At 38.3% G+C, this 18825-nt stretch overlaps 1 long non-coding RNA gene across 2 annotated transcripts in view; it reads left to right on the top strand.

The window, feature by feature from the left end:
• LOC139080957 (uncharacterized) overlaps positions 1-18825 on the top strand; it is a 49869-nt gene that overhangs the window by 5248 nt on the left and 25796 nt on the right. For both annotated transcript variants that reach the window (XR_011535850.1, XR_011535849.1), the window contains exon 2: positions 3075-3141. This is a non-coding gene — a long non-coding RNA (uncharacterized lncRNA). The remainder of the gene's footprint in view (positions 1-3074; positions 3142-18825) is intronic.

Genomic DNA, 18825 nt, shown 5'->3' with positions numbered 1-18825 from the left:
GACATCATTGAAGCAGAAATCTTATTACTAACACCCAGTAACAATCTAAGGCCTCAAGAAATTAAAGTAGTACATCCATAAGAAGAGAAAACTGTGGCTTGGACGTGAGCCTGACTAGGGCCTAATATTATCTCCCTTTTAGAGATGAAGAAACCAAGACAAAGTGATAGTGGAACTTGCAAGTAGTCCCATAGCTGGAAATGAATATTCAAGTCCAGGCAAATTAATATTACAGCCCATGATCTGAACTACTGCAGGGTGCTGCCTCAGGATACTGAGCTGTCTTTGAGAGCCCAAGGACGAGAACATAGCTGGAGTGAGCACAGAAAAAAATTGGAACAATAAGCTAGTATATCATCACAGCTTTCTCACCCCTGCTTTGCCCCTCTTCATTCTTTCCTCTTTCTGCAAACCAGCTCCCTTGGCTCGCAATCCATGAGGAGGAACATGGCCAGCAACAGTCCCAATGTTGTGTTTTTAACAGGTAAAAACTCTAGAGAGAGGATGGCCTGGCCCTCTGAAGCCCACATCTAGAGTCCCAGCTTGGTTCAGGTGACCCTTGTGGTCCCGTGAACTGTGGTAAGACATGGTCACGCTGTAACAACATGGTACATGGCCACCCCCATTGCCACCGTATATGTGAGAAGAGAGAAATTCTTAGGAAAGCGGGAGCTGGGCAGAAAACTCAAAAGATGTGCACTACAGAAGGTTTCTCAGAAGTTAAATAGCATTCAGGATTATTGATTTTTAAAAATGATTTTGTTGAGTATTATTTCTAGGAGATTTTCATGCATTTTTGAAATGATTATATTATTTAATATATTCACTTATGCTTGGGGTTCCTTCTTGCTCTTAAAAGTTCTTGAGAATTTTCAAAAACAAAATGTGCCCAACTTGATCCAGACCCATTATCTGTTTTACTCACATTTTAAGTCTGTTTATTAACTGACTCAAACACCTTTGGGAAAAAACAGGAGATAAGCAAATTTCAAGAAATTAAAAGCATTATAGTTTAATTTCATTTTATTAGATATGGAAATTATTATGAGTTCATTTTTACACTAGTAAACATGTGCATTATAGAAAAATATAAAATGTGGATGAGCAAAAAATGAAAAATAAAAATCTCTAAGACCTCACAATTCAGGAGTAAGCATTATTAATATTTTACTGCATGTTCTTTCAGACTTCATTTACTGTAACTTGCTCTTTCTTTTCATTTGTGATTTAGAAGTTTTATTTATTTATTTTGTTAATTATCTACACATTAAAAGATGTTTTTCCTTTGAAATGATTGAAAAATAATGGGCTCAAATTTTTTCATTTAAACAGAATAAAGAAATATAAAATACATATCATTTTCATACCTTCCCTCACAGTTTTTGTTGGAATGATCTTTGATATTAAATCTAGACTAATTTATTTTATAATTATATATCTTGTCTTTCAAAAAGTGTTTGATGTTATTACATTTCACAGCCATATTAATAATTATTTCAACATTGAACATAAATATTACGATCTCAGTAGTAACCACAATTGCTTTTAAATCACATTTTCTAGCTATTGATATTAATTGTCATGATTCATTTTTTGGTTTGTCACAATGTATCCTTTTCCTAAAAACATTGCTCAGAGCTATTTGTGGATGGTACACTTTCTAAGTTCTTGCATGACTGTGAATGACTTTCTCTTTCATGAATAGTAGTTTCGGTAAGCTCTCAAAATTTTGTTGATGATGCTACAGTGTCTTCTGAGAATTAATATTAGAGAAGAAAGATCTGATACCAGCCTGACCTTTTCAAGTTCCTTTATCGCGGGTAACTTATTTTCCCTCTGCTTGGATGATTTTATGATTCTCTTTCTAATCTCTGCTCTACCATAGGGGATTGTTTTTTTATTTCAAAGCAAGAACCTCTTTCATTATCTTCTCCAACTAGATGGGCCAGTCTAATCTAACACCTGAAGTTTTTCCTCTGTTCTTGCTATTATTTTTTAAAATTAGTACTTATATCCCAGTAGCATAAAAAATGATGGAATTCTCAAATAAGTTAATTTAGTAGAGTTTAATGAGATACAAAGGTATAGAAGGGGTTAGAGAAAACCAAAGGAAGGATGAAGCGCCTAGAATAAAACAGCTGGAGAATCCATGCACCCCTGGGTCTGAAAGCCTAGAGGGAAGGAGTGGTTTCCACGACATGAAAGGGCTGTGGGCCACAGTTGTGTCAGCGTATCTAGGAGAGGGCCATGTATGGGAGCTGTGACCTTCAGCAGAGAAACACGGCCACTGTTAACCAATGGCCAGCTGGAGGAATAGCTGTCTAGGCCTTGCTCTTCTCCCATATTCCCATCTCCTGCCAGTGCGTCTCATAGACTGAACCCAACCAGGAGTCCCTTGAAGCCATCTAGTATACAGGTCAGCTGCATGGGACAATGAGCAGGGTGGGAAAGGTGGTGAGTGAATCTAGAGGGGCAAACAGAATATTTGCCTGAAATTCCTATTACATTTAATTTGTATCATCTTATCTCGGGGAAAAATACAAGAGAAAAACATACCCTTATATTTTTATTTATTTTATTTGTAAGCTTTATTTCTTGATTCCTCCATTCTTTTCCTAATTGTTCTGAGAACTGTTTATTCCTTTTTTTGCATTTTTCAATCTGCTGTTTACTGCTTCCATTGCATGTTTAAATTTAGTAATCCTAGTTTTTATCTGAACGTGATCTTTCCTAGCATTATATTATATTCTTTCAATGAGTACATAATTGCAACAAATCTTACTGAGGATGCAAATTAGACTTTTTCTTTAACTTAACTTTTCTTGGTATAAAACAGTTTCATATGGATACACTTATTCTGAATCCCCAAGTGGCCCTTTTATTTTGCTTAGAGTATTTTTCAAAAGTCGAGTGGGTTTTTTTTTTTTGCAGCCTTGGCTTTACCAAGAGAACTCCAAGCTTTTTGAGTAGTGCTTAGATTTGAGATGGACTCTGCGTCAGAAGCCAAATCTTCTAGTCCCCGAAAATGGGAACGTGAAAGTATTTCTGTTTGCTGTAGCTATATTTTGTTACAGGTTGGATTAAATTGTCTACATGGAATGGGGAGAGAGCTATTGAGAGAAAAGCCTCATGACAGGAAAGGTAATTGATTTTCTAAATGGTTTCTTTTCGGTGGCTGCATGTATGAGTCCTGATGGGCACAGCTCAAACAGCCTTTGTAGGATTTAGATTGGTTTCAAACAACCTCCTCCACAGCCTAGCTCACTCATTCACACCGGGAACACAGTGTTTCTGTGTCAGGACAGAACTCCATTTTCCCAGGAAAAACTTCCTTCCCAGGAAGGAGCCTGGGAACTAGTGCAATGGTTAATTTTCTGTGTCAACTTGCCTGGGCCATGGTGCTCAGATGTTTGGTCAAACATTATTCTGGATGTTTCTGTGAGGGCGTTTTTTGGATGATATTAACATTTAAATTGGTGGACTATGAATAAAGCAGATTGCCTTCCATAATGTGGATGGGCCTCATTCAATCAGTTGAAGGCTTTACTAGAACAAAGATTGACCTCCCCTGAGCAGGAGGGAATTCTGCCTGCAGATCACCTTTGAACTCGAACTGCGACTCTTCCCTGGGTCTCCGGCCTGCCAGCACACCCTGCAGGTTTGGGACTCACCAGTTCTCCATAATCACGTGAGCCAATTCCTTAAAATACACCTTTCTCTCTCCCTCTCTCTGTCTACACACATGCACATTCTGTTGCTTCTGTTTCTCTAGAGAACTCTGGCTAATATGATTAGCAAGAAGTTAACTTAATAGAAAACGAGCTGTTTCTTCTCTGAATTATTTTGTTTTAATTTTTATGGGTAGGTTATGGAAACCCAACCTTTTCCTTCTGAGAGATTCACCCATATAAGAATCCAGTATAGTAGCATTTTTACCTTCTTTTCTTTGCACCAAGAGAAAGCTGAGAGTGACCTCTATATTTAGCTGATCTTTTGGAGGATTTTTGGTATGAATCCTCATGTACTTTGATTTTTATCACACCTATTTTGTCCTAGAAGCCTTTTTTTTATAGCCTCTCCTTCTCGGAGGTGGAGATCTACCTGGTTTTGTGGAATAATAGTAATTGCTTACTTCCTTTACTTGCCAGCCAGTCTTGTTGAAATATGCAACAGTTATTACTTGCCTCAATCTAAGCCAATTTGCACAATGCATTTTTGGCTTGTTACTGATAATATTCACCCCTATTTCCCAATCATTATACGGATTACATCCTATTTGTATGTATCCTTGATCATTTTAGTAGAGTTCGTTGAGGAGGGGGAGTATCTTAGTTCAGATTTCCTGAAAGCAGAATAAGACAAGAATCTAGGTGCAATTAGTTTATTTTGGAAGTGACCCAAGAAGAATAGTGAGAAGTGATTGAGGCACAGAATGAAGGAAGGTCAATAAGATGTACTGTATTAGGTTCCTATTGCTGCTGTAACAAATTTAGTGACTTAAAACAACAAAATGTATTTTCTTATGAATCCGGATGTCAGAAGTCCAAATGGGTCTCACTGGGCTAAACTCAAGATGTAGGTAGGGCTGTGTTCCCTTCTGGAGGCTCCAGGGGGAGAACCCATTTTCTGGCCTTTTCCGGTTTCTAGAGGCCACCTATATTCCTTAACTTATGACTCTCTTCTATCTTCAAAGCCAACAATGGCTAGGCAAGTCTTTCTCATATCAAATCACTCTAATATTGACTCCTCTTAAGCCTCCCACTTTCATTTTTGAGGACCCTGGTGATAACATTGGGCACACCCAGATAATCTCTCTACTTTTAGGTCAGCTGATTATCAACTTTAATTCCCCTTTGCCATATAATATATTACAAATTACAGGAATTAGAACATGGACATCTTTGAGAGAACCTTATTCTGCCAACCACAGGTATATTAATGATCAAGTTACAACAGTGAACAATTGATGTAGAATATACTTGTGGCCCAACCTGACCAGAAACAACAGAATGAATTTTGGGAAATGTAGTTAAACCTAGCCAAACTGACACATTACAAAGCTACCATGGTCCATTCTTATCAATTTGAACTTAAGTACATCTCCTTCAACTGTACTTAATCTCGAAATAAAGACTATCCTACATGAAACTGAAACACACTATTCCTTTTCCCGGAAGAGGCTAAAAACTTCCTTTTGTGTCTTTGGACGATGTTCATTCTTCTCCTTCTTGGTTCATACTCCCTGTTTTATATCCTGTAACTTAAATGTGAGATAAAGTTAACAATTATTAGCAGGTCTTACGTTAGATGATAAGGGGATGACAGAGGCAAAGAAATTAAATTATATATAAAAATTAAAATATTAAATAAAATATTAAAATAAGGAAGACATATTCATAACTATTACATTCCTCATTTCTGCAATGGTCATGTGAGCATAGTAGGTATTTATAACTATTCTCTTTGTCTTTAGCAAGCACCTTGCTTATTTAGGTTCTTTACCTGGTGTAGTGACCCAAAACTTTATTCCTCAAGGATCTGGACTATTAGCAGCCCTGCCTGAATTAAGTTGTAGTTTTCCACTAACTTTAATCATAGGATGTGGGAGTACCAAGAGGTATCTTAGAGGACCTCCTATATCCCAGAGACTCTCATCCTTGTCTCCACCGTATGGTAGTAGCAACCCAATTTCCCCTTGGTAGTCAGAATTAATCACCCTAGCCAGAGTAACCCCCTTCTCTGTCTGTTCATTCAGTGACAAAGGAAAGCAGAGTGGCCAGGCAGCAGTCTCAACTTCCAGTTCCAAGGAATGATTGTTCGGTCTCCTGGTAGAAACATTCCTCTCTATGGAACTAGAGCCTCTAGATCAGCAGAGCCTTAAGTCGCAGAGGTAGAAAGCAAAACTCTTTCTAGTGTATCAGTAGAAGTAATAGTGAGAGGAACCACTCTCATTTCCACCCCTTGATTCCTGGGTTTACGAATATTGGCTAAGGGAGAAACAGTATCATACATCGGATGCTGACTTAGAGCATATACAGCCTCCTGTAAAACTTTGCTCAGCCCTGTGAGGTATTGCCACTTAGCTGGTGCAATAACTGAGTCTTCAAAGGGCCATTCCACTGTTCTGTCAAGACAGCTGTTTCAGGATAGTGAAGAACATCGTTAGACCTGTGAATTCCATGATCATGGGCCCATTACCACACTTTGTTTGCTAAGAAATGAGTTGAGTTCCTTGGTCAGAAGCAAGGCTGTGTACAAAACCATGATGGTGGATAAGGCATCCCATAAGTCCATGGATGATAGTTTTGCTAGAAGCATTTTGTGCAGAGAAGGAAAATCCATATCCAAAGGAAGTATCTAGTCTGGTAAGAATAAAACATGGTGGAAGTGGTCCAATGTAATCAACCCGCCGCCAAAGAGCTGGCTGTTCATCCTGGGGAATGATGCCGTATTGGAGACTCAGTGGTTTCTGCTGCTGGTAGATTGGGAACTCAGCAGTAGCTGTAACCAGGTCAGCTTTGGAAGTCTGTGTTGCTGAATCTATGCATAATCTCCATCCCTGCCACCATGCCCACTGTGTTTGGGAGCTCAGTGGGTAATGGCAGGAGTGGCTGAGGAAGGAAGCTCAAAATATATATCTGAGTTACTTTCCTATGGTTTACCAAAATATTTTTGGCTTCCAAGGACAAGTCAATATACAATATACTGTAAATCATTTAGGAATTGCATGTGGCTACTTAAACAGTGACTTTCAATAATAGTGAGTTAAAAGAACTACAAGTTTATCTTTTTCTTTCATAAAAGAAATCTAAAAATAGTCAATCCGGCACTGGAGTGGAGGATGCACAATCATCAGGGCTATAGTGTCCTCCTCTCTTTTGCTATGATATCCTTAGCAAATGCCTTCTATCCTCAAGATTACCTCATGATCCAACATGGCTGCTAGGGTGCTAGTAATTTCATCAAATTCAAGGTTAAAAGCGGCAAGTGGGGAATGCAGAAGGAGCATTCACCAGCTGTCTATTTCCTTTTGTAGGAGCCGTTCTAAAATTCCCTCCCAACAACAGCTCCGCCTATATCTCATTGGGAAGGTCTTATTCACCTGGCCAAACCTAGCAGCACAATAGGCTGGGAAATATAATTTTTGACAAGATCTGTTATCTCTTTAAATAAAATTGGGAATTTTTAACTAAAAACGAAGGCAGAGTGGATATTATATTAGCAACCAGCAGACTGACACAGTACAGCCAGCCTATTTTCCATGTACCATCCCCGATATGAGATGACGTGTGGTTCTAAAAATATATACTTTTATTGCTGTGACAGAATTGAAGTAGATGAAACTGCCTCTACCTTCGCTGTGTCTAGTTACTCAGTGGATACCTGAATCCAGTTACAAAACCTGTAAGATTTTATTCATTCATATTTTCCCAAATGGAAAGAGATAACGAGTAATGAGATTTTTTTTAGTTTTATTATGTTTTTGCCTTAAAAAACTATATATATATAGTTTTTTATATATATTTTATATATATATATATTTATATGTATATAAAATGTGGCTAAGCTAGGTTTACTCTGCAAAGACAGAAAAATAGAAACTAAATGCCAGCCACGTCATTCGAAAATTCAAGGTGATGAAATGAAGGGAGACCCCAAGATCACCTCTACTCAGGTGATAAAGCAAGTTGAGCACTGAGCCTTCCCCTCAGTGTCTATACCAAGACAAGCTGCTGTGAGGGGGTTTCAAAAGTGCCAGCTCCAAACAGGGACAGACATCTGCGTTTCTTAGGGACTTTGTTCACATTTTTCACCTCTATTCTTTATTTATTAATAATGATAAGCAAGCTCTGGAGGAGTTGCTCTCTAAAGATAGTGATTCATTTTCTCATAGCTTCCTTCTTCATAAAGCCTGAGCTCTGAACAAAGTCAACATAAGCCCTGCGTGGGTGGGGGGCAGTGAGGAACCAAGCGTAATTTGCAGGTGATCACAGAACCCATTACTACTTGAGAGTATTCACCACAAGAAAAGGGCTCATTTGGGTAATTTTAAAGCTGTTTGAAATAACCTCCCCGAGAAGAAAACTATTTTAATTTAGGCTATTAGTCATTTCTACCTGAATATGAATTAATTACGTCAGATACTTTCTGCTCAACACTTAAATGCAAAAGTTAGTCTCAGGGTATAGGGGTTTTGAATGGAGTGATGGGGTGAACATTGAGTAGGGGACAGGCAGGAAGGGGGATGCAGAAGGTTTTTAGGGTTTTGATAGGAAAAAGAGAGGAGTAGAAATGGTAGAGTTGGATTGGGTGCTGCGTTTGTAGGGCTAGGTGACATGGTAAGTACTTTAATCAGCTAAAAGCAAGTGTTAAGAGTGGTGAGTGAGTGGAGGGAGATAAAAGATAACTCTATTGAAGAAACGAGAGAGAAAAGTGAAACATGAAGTTCTTCTTAATAATTACATTGACTTGACTCACTTCTTTCTCTTTCACCCCAGACAGTGTCTATGAGCAAATCTCATAATCTCTATTTTAAAAAATATACCCAGAATCTGACCACTTTTCCTTATTTCCATCACTATCACTCTTTTCTCCTGGATTATTGCAAAAGCTTCCTCATTGGTCTCCTTGTTTCCACCATTGTCTCCCACAATGCAAACAGAAAGTTTTAAAACAAGTCAGATCATCACTCTCTGCTTAAAAGTCTCTGAGGGCTTCTTTTGTTTCTCAGAAGAAAATCCTAACCATGGTCTCTGAGACTGGCCCCACGGATCTCTTTTGACTTCATCTCCCAACTCTTTCGCCAGCTCATTCTACTCTAGGCACGCTGGCCTCCTTGCTGGACCTCTAATATGCCAACAGCTCCAATCTTCTGGGCCCTTGCGTTTATGATTCCCTCTCTCTAGAATGCTCCTCCTCTAGAAATCTTCATTCACTCACTTCCTCACTTGATTCAGATTTCTGCTTATAGGTCACCTATTTAGTAGACTGTCCCAGAATACCTGATCTAAAAAAGGCACCAGCACCCCACCGTCAGAGGAGGTCGTCGAGAGGACATGACCGCTGGTTGACCTGCGAACTTGACCCAGGAACTTAGAGGCTCTTCACTTCTTCTCCTGTCCTTGGAATGTACCCTCCAACCACCATTCCCACATTAGGAACCACTTCAAGGATGCAGCCTTGAGCAAGTAATGTGTTACTGAGACCATTAGGACTATATACATGACAGAACCCAATAAGGCCTGTATATAAACTTTTAAGATTCTGGCAGGTGGGTGCAGAGATTTATTCCTCTTGCAGCCACCCAAAGCAAGCCTCGTATGTAAGTTCCCTTGCTTATTAAAACTGCCACCTACTGATATGGAGCGCTCTGCCTCTTTCTTTGGTCTCTCCTTACCCTCCGTGTACAGGGCCCAGTTTCAGGTTTCAGCTGGGGAACTCCTGAGGTTGTGAACCAACACCACCTTAGAACAGTCCATCTTTTTAGTCTCCATATTTTCCCTCATAGCACTGATCACAGCTAGACATATATTTGTTTATTGATTAATTATCTACATCCTCTCACTGGAAGCCTTGTTGCTTAGGAAGATTCTTTGTCTGTTTTATTTCCTGCTATATAAAAAGCACCTAGTAGAGTGCCTGGCACATAGTAGCAGCTCGATAAATGTTTGTTGAATGACTATATGAATCACATGAGGCCTTAGGAAAGTTCTGAGAAATCTTAGAGGAAAAGTTGCGATATTCTTACTACAAATGTAGTAAATTCTCAGCATCTTCTCCAATCAGAAGCTGAATGCTTTTGTTCTGACACGAAAGTTGATGCTGCTTTGCTTAATCTGATCAATGTCTCTGTGGCACATTTAAAATGTTGACTCTCATAGATTACTTGAAAAACAACTCCATTCAATTACCTATAAACATTCCTGGGACAATTATCAAATGTACTTGTTAACATTAAATTTATCTTTCTGTTAAATGTTTTGCTTTGGCTGCGATCATTTTGAATACACAAGGGTCATAAATTTATGCCAGACAAATTCCCTTTCAACCTCATTAATAAAAAAGAACAGTTCGTATGACGTACTTTGAATTTGTGGAGTTCTAAAGTTTCCTAGATATTTAATATGATTTTGATCCATTTAAGCTTATAATTTCTTTTGTAGTTAGTCTTTGTAACTACAAATTCTTCCAGCTTGGTTAATATTTTCATGTGAATGTGGGCTTAGTTTGAATCCTACTTTGAACAAATTATCTTGTGATGGCTTTATAATGTATCAACTTGCTTAGGCTACGCTACATTTCCCAGAATTCATTCTCTTGTTTGTTTCCACTTATGGTCAACTACAAGGGAGATTCTTAGGAGGTTTGGAGGCTGGAAGGGAAGCAATGGCTGTTTTGTAGCTCACACATATTGCTGCTGATGTGCTGACTCATTTCGTTGGTGTGAAGCAGCAGCCGAGCCTGCAAGTGTTTTACCTTCCCCTGATCCTCCTTCAGCCTCTCCAACTCCTAGGTCACATATTTATGTTTAGCTCTATGATGAAGAACCCCCCCCTTCTGCTTGATAGCCTCATCACCAAGGTCAGAGGCAGCAAGACTGACACAGGTTTTAGCCTTTCCCCGTGAGGTTCCAGCTCAAGCTTGTTGGTTTCAGTCTGCTTGTAATCTCACCTTGCTGACTGCCTTCCCTGTGGACTTGAATCCCTAGAATCATATGCGGAAAAAACAGCCTTATAGAAACTGCTTAACCAACTCCCACAATCACATAACGCCAGTTCCGTGTAACAAATCTCTCTCAGACAAATACATATAGATGAGATAGATAGAGATACCAGTGGTTCTCAGCTTGGGGTAATTTGGCCCTTCAGGGGACATTTGGCAATGTCTGGAGACATTTTGGTTGTTACCACTTGGTGGGGGTGGGGGAGTTGTGCTACTGGAATCTAGTGGGTAGAGGCCAGAGATGCCTAAACAAACTTCAATACACGGGACAGTCCCCTCAACCCTTAACAAAGAATTATCCAGCCCAAAATGTCGATAGCATCACTATTGAGAAACTCTGATATAAATCCAGATGCAGATAGATCCTAGTAGTTCTGCTTCTCGGATTAAACTCTAACTAACACGGATTTTGCTACTAAGAGTGATTCCAGAGGAATAGAATCTTAAGGATGAGTTCTCTGAATTGGCTTTGAATCATGTGGAAAGTGTTCTGGAATCTGATTAGATTTAAAGGCACTAATGGCTCCATTTCCAATGGTAATGAAGATACTAGTAGCCAATGGCATGATGTAGCAATAGAGATACATAAAATATCACCATTGGATACTCCTAATCAAATACTTACAGAAAGCAAGGTTCTAGATAACCGTGTATTTGATGCCTTAGAACATTTTAGTCAAACCAAGGAGTATAATGGAATTGACTGGTTGCTCCTAACTGTGCTGCAGAAAGTAGGGAAAGGATGAACTCAGGGATTTGAATTCCCAGCTCACTGTCCACATAAAGGACCTTAAATCTTCTATATCTGGCCTCAAAGAAATCCTTGTCTTCTGTAGCCACAGAGCCGAGATTTCTGAAAACCAAACTCAGGGTCTCTCCCTGCCAGTGGTTGATTAATGCAAACTGAATTCCCAACCTTGAGGCATCTCTATTAATAACATCAAGGCATGGATTAAGGAAGAATGATATCCTGAAAAACTGTAATGGGGACCTATGGGCAGATCCTGATAAAGCTGGGGACCTTTAACCTCAAAGTTCTGCTGAGCCTTCTTTGCTGGTAGAAGCAGCCCTTCCACCCCGCCTGAGACAGTTAGCCCTCCTTTGCCTGAAGAACCTATAATGTCCTCCCCTGAGGTAGATGCCTTGTAAGGCACAGTTGATCCTCTTCAGGACCTATCTGACCTCTTTTCTTTGCTTCTAGATCCATGACTAGACTCGAGTCCCAGAGGCCTCAAACGGTGAAGTACAAAGTCTGACCCATGAGGACCTGCTTTGTATACCATAAGAATTGCATGATTTTGTCAATTTACATAGTCAGAAACCTGGGGAATATGTGTGTGAAAACAATCTTAAAGATATGGGGTCAAGGTGAAAGGAATATAAATTTGGATCAGGCCGGATTTATTGATATGCGCCTGTATTCATCAGTTTGGGCTGCCATAACAAAGTACTACAGACTGGGTGGCTTAAGCAACAGAAATTTATTTTCTCACAGTTCCGGAGGTTTGACGTCCAAGGTCAAGGTGTCAGCAAGTTTGATTTCTGGTGAGACATCTCTTCCTGGTTTGCTGATGGCCACCTTCTTGATGTGTCCTCATATGGCCTTTCCTCTAAGCACACACAAAGGTAGAGGGAGAACTCTCAGGTGTCTCTTCCTCTTCTTACAAGGACACTAGTCCTATTGGATTAAGGCCCCACCCTTATGATATCATTTAACCTTAATAATCCTCTTAAAGACTCTATCTCCAAATAGAGTAACAGTAGTGTAATGGCTTCAACTTATGAATTTTGGAGGGACAAAATTCAATCCATGACAGGCCCACTAAGCAAAGATTGTGTGGTCATGATTTAGGTTGAGGTCCTTGAAATGGCTCTAACAGTTTGCTTGGTTGGTAGGCTGAAACTTGAACCCAAAGGTGACCTAAAGTAAGTGAAATTGGATTGCCAGAACTGCCTTGGTGTACTGTAGAGGCAGGAATCCAAAGCTTAAGGATATTAGAGTATCAGAATGGCTTTATCATATAACATGTGCTCACTCACCCTGAGAGGGTTCTGAGAACACACCTTTTCTCCTGGCTATGAGAAATAAATCTGGAAGGGGAGCCCCAGCATCCTTGATGAGCCTTGTGCCTCTATTGACGATAGGTCAGAAATTACAGTGGGAACTGCTATCCATAGAACTGGAATCCATAAATGCAATGAGAATGATGGAATCCTGGGATGACAGAGCCCAAGTGGCAGCATTTAATTGTTGCTGTGGGTTGAATTGTGTCTCCCAAAATACATGTTGAAGTCCTAACCCCTGGTACCTGTAAATGTGACTTTATTTGGAAATAGGAGCTTTGCAGATGTAATCAAGTTAGGATGGAGCATAATCCATGACTGATGTCCTTACAAGAAGAGTGAAATTTAGACACAAGGGGAATACCATGTCATGATGAAGGCAGAGATTGGAGTAATGCAGCTGCAAGTCAACGAATGCCAAGGGTTGCCAACAACCATCAAACGCTAGGAGAGAGGTATGGAATAGATTCTCTCTCAGAGCACCTCCAGAAGGAACCAACCTTTCTAACACCTTGATTTCATACTTCAAGCCTCCAGACTGTGAGAGAATAAATTTCTGTTGTTTTAAGCCATCCAGTTTGTGGTACTTTGTTGCAGCAGCCCTAGGAAACTAATATGATTGCCTAAGACAAGATAGGGTGGTTACTGTAACAGACAGCAGTGTCATAGCAGTAATCAGAATAGTGCTATTCACAGAGATCATTAGTGTTGAGTGGTTGATCATGGTGTTCCTAGGAAAGAAATAGATGGGCAGTTTACTAAGTTCTTAGTTAATTTGTATAAGTAGGACAGATCTAGGCCTAGTGAAAAGAAGTTTAACTTGAATCCCCAAACCTTAATAGCCACTCAGTCAATTCCAAGATTTGAGCCAGTTCACAAACCTGGAATCCTTTGAATGAAAGGGAGACTGGGTCCCCTTGAGGAAATTGACTGCTACACTGCCAAAAAAATCTATATTGTTAATATTCTTCCTAGCCTTCCTCAAAGGAACCTGCAGCCATTTACCATTTATCAGGGTGACTATGCATTTGGGAATGAGAAATAATCAGACTTTGGAGGAATTACTGGACACTGGCTCTGAACCAACGCTAAAACCTGATGACCCAAAATGTCACTGTTGTCCACAAAATCAGAGTAGAAACTTATGGAGGTCAAAGATCAGATGATCGATGGAGTTTTGACGCAATTCCATCTCACAGTGGTCTCAGTGAGTACCCATAAACCCATCATGGAGTTATTTTTCCATTTTCAGAATGCATAATTTGAATAGAAATACTCAACAACCTGTAGAATCACCACTTGGTTCTCTGGCACATAGAGAGACAACTATTATGGTCGGAAAGGCCAAGTGGAAGGCACTAGAACTGCCTCTAAGTATAAAAATAGCAAATCAAAATCAATACTGCATTCCTGGAGGCATTGCAGAGACTCGTACCACCATCAAGGCTTTGAATGTGGTTGAGACTTATGACTAGCTTCTAGGAAATAGAATATACAAAAGGAGATGTGATGTCACTCACTAGATATGGTGACGTTATATGGCAAAGGTGATGGGATGTCATTCCTATTATTAGATTATGTTATGTAAGACTCTGTTTTAGCTGTTTATAGTGAGATACTCTCATGGTGGCCTTGAAGAAGCAACCTGACACATTGTGAACCGCCTATGGAGAGGGTCACAAGGAAGGAAACTGCAGGTGATCTCTAGGACCTGAGGAAAACCTCCAGCCAGCAAGAAGCTGCATCATATAGCCGGAAGGAAAAGCATTCTAGCAACAACCCAAATAGCTTAGAAGCAGATTCTTTACAGTCAAGCCTCCAAGTGAGAATGTAGCAGGTCTAACATCTTCATTGCCTCCTTGTGAGACCATGAGCAGAGCACTCAAGTAAGCCAGGTCCAGACTCCTGGCACTCTAAGATAATAAATGTGTGTTATTTTAAGCCACTAACGCAAATTAATACATAGTAATGGGCATTCAAAAATCCAAAGCTGCCTTCTGAGAGGCTGAGAAGCTGAGAAAAATATTGTGTCTGAAAAGAAAAGAAGTTAAGCAAATGGTGATGACTGAAAAGCTGAGGAGGGCTTCTGGAAGTTTCATAGGCTTGAGTGAGGGGGTTAAAGTTCAGAAACTGTGCAGAAGGAAGGACCCTGCTAAACGCTACAGACTTAAATTGGGATCCTCAAAGACCTCTAATTTGAGAGTAATGGTGAGAGACAAATAGTCCAGCCCTCAGAATGATTGAAACCCAGCTTTGAAAGAGTTCAATACCTAATTGGTAAAGGTGATATGCCCCTACTGTAACTGCCTTACAGAAATGAAGTCAGATCCTCACTGGAGGAAGAAAACATAATCCAGAGCTTCAAATTGCCTCTAGAGTGTTTCATACACAGTGGACAATACGCAATAAAAAATAGGCAGGGAAATAGACAAGGAGAAAGATTAAATAGCAGAAACAGGCCTTCAGGAGATTCAGATATTGGAATGATCAAACACTACTTTAAAATAAATGTTGTTAATATATTCAGAGATTCCAGTAGAGAACTAGAAACTACAAGTAAAAAAAGAATCCAATGGAAATTTTATAATAGAAAAAATACAATAACTAAATTAAGAATACAATAGATACATTTAAGAGGAGATTAGACATAGCTAATAAAAAACTATAAAACTGAAATATAGTTTAAAATAAAGTGCTCAGAAGTGAAGCATGAAGAGACAAAGGATAGAAAATACAAAAAAAAGAGCATTAGATATATATGGTGCACGGTGAAAACATCTAGCATATATGAAATTTGGATTCCAGAAGAAGGGGAGATAGAAACAAATTTAAATAGGTGATGTCTGTCATTTCCCAAAACTAATGAAACATACCAACCTACAGACTTGAGAAGTACTAGAAGCTGCAAACAAGATACTTATAAAGAAAAACACTTCTAAACACATCAGAGCAAAACTACTGAAAAACAAAGACAGTGAGAAAATCTTGACGACAACCATAGGGAAAATATATTTACCTTCAAAGGAGAAATACTATAAATTCTAAAGAACTTCTCAACTGAAATGATGGAAGCCAGAAAGCTACGGAATTTGCAAAATGCTGAAAGAAAACAACTGCCAACCTATACCTCTATATTCACCAAAAATATTCTTCAAAAGGAAAGCAAAAATAAAGATATTTCAGAAAAACAGAAACTAAGAAAATTGATCACCAGCATACCCACAGAAAGGGAATTACTAAAGGAAGTTCTTCATGCAGAAGGAAAATAATTTCAGACAGAAACACAGAGAGGTCAGAAGGAATGAAGAGTTAAAAAAAAAATGTGAGCATGTAAGTAATTCCAAATGAATATAAACTGCATAAAACTGTAAGAATAATGCCCAAAACTGTTAACATACATTTTAATGTTATCACAAAAGAAAGTAAGGGATGTTCGGGTCAGCATCCATAGGTTATGTTATGTGGCGGTAACAATCCCCGAAGTCTCAATGGATTAACATAGCAATTTTTTTTCACATTATATGTTGGCTGTAGTAACTCTCAGTTGACTTTAGTAACTCTCCATGTATCGTCTTCCTTTCATTACCCAGCCAGTAGAAGTAACCACTATTTGGGACATGCTATTCTCATAGCCGAACAAACAGAGAAATGGCAAAATTGTCCAATGGCACTAAAGTTTCTGCTTGGATATCACATACAATTGCTTCTATTTATATTTATTTGGCCCATGTACGTCATATAGCCAAGTCTTGTGTGAATCAGTCAAGCATATTTACCACAGGGAGGCACTTCATATCATGTGACATTTGGCAGGATTCTTTCACAAAGAATACAGAAATCAAAATATATCTCTGAATCTGAAAAAAATACAATCTACCACAGAGTATAAATGAAATTAATGTGTTCTAGGGTCCTTATGTTTTCCGGGGTGTGGGAAAACATCTAATTTATGTTAGAACCTAATGAATAAAGGATTCATATTTTAATCTCTAGAGTAATCTTGAAGAGTAAAAGAATGTATAAGTAATAAGCTAATAGATTAGAAATTGAATAAAAAAGAATATTTTATCAATGCCAAAAAGGGAAGGAAGGAGATTTAAAAAAGAATATAAAGTATATGGAACATGTAGAAATGCAAATATGATGGTAGGTTTAAATACAAATATATCAATATTACATTAAATGTAGGTGATGTAAATATTCCAGAGATTATCAGACTGGATAAAAACCAAAGTCCAACTATATCCTATTTACAAGATCCATACCTTAAATACAAAAATATAAGAATTTTTAAAGTAAAGATTTGAAAAATATATGTACAACAACTTACCATAAGAAATCTGGTGTAGCTGGACTAATATCAGATAAAGTAAACTTTTAGGCAAAAAACATCCCCAATAAAAGAGACATTTTATTATGATGTAAAGGTTAACCCATCAACAAGATATGACAATTCTAGGTTTGTATGTTTCAGATAACATACTCCCCAAATAAACAAAGCAAAAGGTGACAGGACAGAATGAGGCCATAGCCTTCAAAAGAATTGTAGTAAATTTTAATTCACCTTTCTTTTCTCAGTTACTGAAAGCCAAGTTTATGAAGCCCGTTGTTCAAGTCTTCTACAGATTTGCCAGCATATTTTCTACTTTTTCTATCAGTTAATTCGAGTTCGACATACAGAAGTATGGCATTTTTTTCTTCCATATCTTTTATAATTTTGTATAGTTGATCTAATATGACCTAGGAAAATTAAATCAAAGCCTACTAATACTAACATAACTTTCTCTATTTTTCCTTACATTTCTTGTAGTTTTTGTTTTAAGAATGATGACAAAATGACATCTGGTATATAAATATTCATAGATGTTTTATCTCCATTATAAATTGAACATGTATTAATTAGGAATTATATTTGATTATAAGTAGCAGAGACATCCTCCCAAATACTAGTGTAAGACTGACGAAAGTTTTATTCTCACATAAAAACCTCTGGAGGTGAGGAGGTCAGGACTAGTAAGAGGGCCCTTTAAATTCATCAATAGCCAGTCCAATTGAAAAAAAAACAACTCCTTAACCTATGAGTAGAAACCACAAAACAAAGAAAGGAAAAACATAATCAAAAAGCAAATTGATAACATGTATTACAGCAAGCGTGACTTAAAGGCTAAGAGTTAAAAATAAATTTGTCTATAATTTCAGAAAAGATACAGGCAGCACTATCTTGTTTAAAAAAGGCTTAAAGCAGGAGATGGTAAATAAACTGTCAATGAAAAGAAAGATGAGAAATAAAAATAAGTATTAGAAGTAAATGAAAATGCTTATGGAGGTAAATGTCACATTGGATGCCATTATAACTAGAGTAAACAATATTTGAACCCACAATCAGGGATATGAAAGTCAAGCTTCAAAAAAAATCACATGAAATGTAATCACAAAGAAATTAGAGGGGGCCGGCTCCATGGCCCAGTGGTTAATTTCGCGCGCTCCACTGTGGCGGCCCAGTGTTCGGATCCTGGGCGCGGACATGGCACTGCTGTCAGGCCACGTTGAGGCTGCGTCCCACATCCCACAACTGGAAGGACATGCAACTAAGATATATAACTGTGTACGGGGTGCGGGGGCCGTTGGGGAGATAAAAGCAGAAAAAAAAAAAAAAGATTGGCAACAGTTGTTAGCCCAGGTGCCAATCTTTGAAAAAAAAAAAAGAAATTAGATATAAAATTATTATAAAAAGAAGACAGATATGAAAAGCGATGAAAGGAAAGAGGAACAGAGAAGATAAAAAAGAGTATTCAAAGATTTAGTAGAAGTGTTTTTGAAATAAGAGTCTTGACTCTGATGGTCAAATTAGGTTGACCATTTCCCAGGAAAAGTTACTGGTGAAGTTACTGATATTCAAAGGTTAAGAAAAAGAGTATCCTAAGTGAATCTTGAAAAAATCCAATTAACATACAAAAGGGAGAATAATTATGGTACTCTGAGATTTCTCTATAGGATACTATTTACCAAGATAATTGGAGGAATTCAATGCAATAAGTA

Source organism: Equus przewalskii, chromosome X (genome assembly GCF_037783145.1).
Source record: "Equus przewalskii isolate Varuska chromosome X, EquPr2, whole genome shotgun sequence".
NCBI lineage: Eukaryota > Metazoa > Chordata > Mammalia > Perissodactyla > Equidae > Equus > Equus przewalskii.
The sequence above is the reverse complement of the archived record's forward strand: the minus strand, read 5'-3'. Positions and strand labels throughout refer to the sequence as shown.